Source organism: Oratosquilla oratoria, chromosome 19, assembly GCF_046742065.1.
Source record: "Oratosquilla oratoria isolate Oo_2021 chromosome 19, ASM4674206v1, whole genome shotgun sequence".
NCBI lineage: Eukaryota > Metazoa > Arthropoda > Malacostraca > Stomatopoda > Squillidae > Oratosquilla > Oratosquilla oratoria.
Genome location: NC_134795.1, coordinates 43826917 through 43830025, shown reverse-complemented (window position 1 = coordinate 43830025; position 3109 = coordinate 43826917).

The following is a 3109-nucleotide window of genomic DNA, read 5'->3' as shown; positions in this document are numbered from 1 at the left end:
AGGAGGACTTTGGGGTTTTGTTCCACCACCTAGCTTTACGAAAGACTTGTCAAAATTTTGGGTCTTCCCTGAGTATTATGAAGTGCTACACTTTGGCTCGGAACATTTGGAAATGTGATGTCCATTACGTTTACAATCCCCGCACAAAACATTAATGGGTTTTTCCCACTAGCTTATCACTAGGAGTACCAAGGAAATCTACTGATGACTGTATATTTTGTTTTTCTATTGTGTACCTATTCTGTGTACTACTGCGTACTGATCAGCCAGTAAGTCTGCCTCATTAACATTTGAGACGTACTTATCATTTAAGTAATTTTTTTTTCTTTTTGTCTGTAAGCCTGAGGGGTGATGTACACCTTTAATAAACTTTCTTTTATTAAGGGGTAGGAGGAGAATTCCTCAATTGTACTTAATACTTTTGCAGGAGTACCAGTTCGTTTAGTTTGGATAAGCCATACCCACTCTTTCTCAGGCCATTTCTGATGTTGGACTACTTCAAATTGCTCGAAAAAGTATTCTAGATGTAACTCATTGAAATTTGGAACTGAATGAACCTCTATATGCAACTGGAATAAAACTTGGGGCTCTTTTTCACGGCTTATTATCTCTATACATACTCAATTTCTTTCTCCTCTCTTTCATATTCTCTTTCACGATCTTTCTTCTCTCTTTCATATTCTCTTTTACTTTCTTTCTCTTCTCTTTCATATTCTCTTTCACATTCTATCACTTCTCCTTCATGTTTAATTTTCTCTCTGTCTAATTTGATTCTTTCTAATTCTAGGTTGACCACCGACCTATTTGGGATAACTTTTGTAATTGCACCAGAAGAGGGAGGAGGCTCCACTTCTTCATCTTCCTCGTTTTTATCAGTAATGGCTTGAGGGATTAAGTGGTATGCATCTGAGCCTAAAACTTCTTTGTCAATAAGAGTATAAACTACACCATATTTGAGATTATATTTTGGGAGTTTGGAAGAAACTGTTATCTGATAGTATTGGGCAATGGGCACCCACGTGTCTTTAGTAAGATTTCATTCCAATTATAGTGAAGTTTTTTTTTTCACAAATTCATCGAGGGAAAGTTCCATCTTGTAAGATAAATGTTTAAAGTAATTCAGGGTTTTGAATTTATTAAGATTGGTATTCCACTCTCTAGTAAATATTCACCAAACCTTGGACCTCACAAGTCAATTAATGGCAAAAATTCCATTCACCGCTTCGATCAGAGTGAAAATACATGATAATGTGGGTTAAAATAGCCTATATAATTTCAACGATTGTGCTTGAATTTTTCTGGCGCTCAGTAAAGCCTTTCCGAAGTATGGTTTTACTGCTAAGGGTTTTTTCCCGACAGGAAATTAGCTATCGCATTATATAACTCTTAGCTGCGTTTGAGTTTATATACCGATGGTCCAGAAAAAATTCAAATACGACTTGAACTGTGCTTAAGAGGAGGAAAATACGATACTTCACGCTGGTTATTTTTATTCAATTACTAGTAAGCACCGAATTTTCAGTCATAACGACTGGTGAAGCTACAGCAAATATTTTCTTTTATGGGGGGGGGTCACAGTTAAATAGTACTAATATGAGGTAAAGTTTCTATGGAGGTCAAGGGTATTTTTTTATAGTTACGCACTGGATTTTTGTTCTCCACTGTAATTGAGTGACTACGAGTTTCTTTCCTCTAACCGTTATGTACCTACACAAGTTCGTCTTACATAACACCAACCTCCAGTTATAATCGCACAAACAAGAGGTATCATAATTGCCATAAACGTATGATTTACTTGGCAATTTTTTAAAGTTAAGTTAGAGCTACTTACGAGTCTTTGATCTATTTTTTCATAAGTACAGTTTAATTAAGTCTATCAAATTTATAGCTAGTCCCATATTACAACCCTGGGTGTGCTTTGTGTGTTAAAGATAGGTGGGAGGATGAATAATAATTCGATGCTCATCAGTTGGCAATATCATGCCGATTGGTGTGTCTAAAGGGTGCCAGCAACACAAGATACGTAAAAAAAAAAAAAATGCAAATGAGAGGACAATCGAATGATTCTGGCGAGTTCTTTCTTCATTAATAGATTAGCATGCGACTGGTTTCTTCAAAGACTGGTAACGAAAAAAAAAATGAAATAACATTTATTTATAATAAGTAAGGCAGTATAAGTAATACATCCTCGTATACCTTTGTTCGAATGCAGCAACAACACGACTATACACCGTAATTTCTTAACGACTATAAACATATATCCTATGCTAAATATCACTTTCCCTAACTAATACATCCTAAGCTCACTCACACTTGAGGTATCCTACAATGGTAATATTCACGCCTGATATTATTCACTAGTACTTACTAGCTAATGACAGAACTGAGACTGGAATACGGCAACAGGCGAGGACTTGGAGACATGACGCACAGAGGCCAGAAGTCCCAGTTTAGCTATGGATCTATTTGTATAGATTAGCAGAGTGACTATGGTTTGCCAAGGGCATGGGTACTGGAACGGGAAAGGAATGAACCGAGAAGGGAGCACACAAAGACAATTGGGAGAGGAAAGAAATTTTTTAGGATCATCTAGGGATGAACCTTTTCAAGGAGAATAAAAAAACGAAATAAAAAAAATTGAAAGCAGAAACAACAAAGAAAAAAAAAACAGGAAAAGAATGAGTAGGAAGGAGTTCGAGATATCAAAGGGAGTGGAAACAGATGGATGAGGAAGAAGCGATCACAAAAATCTAATCTGGCAGACCGGAGGTAGTCATGGAGACATTTCCCCGAATTCCCCAACGCAGAAGAGACATAACAGGTAACACAGGGTTCATGTCTGTTTTGTGCGTGCGTCAACGCCCGTACATGTGTTGATACATACATACGGACAATTACATATACTGCACCTACTGTATACGCCTCATATACATGACGAGTAGTATCGCCCAGTCATATAACCCACTTCCTCACTCACTAACTCACTGTCCGCCGACAGTCAAGCATCAAACGCTGACCTAAGCACTCCTCTCAAACTTGCCGACTCAACACTTCGTGCTCGTGTGAACAGCACTGTCAACCACCAAACGACACACACACACACACGAAC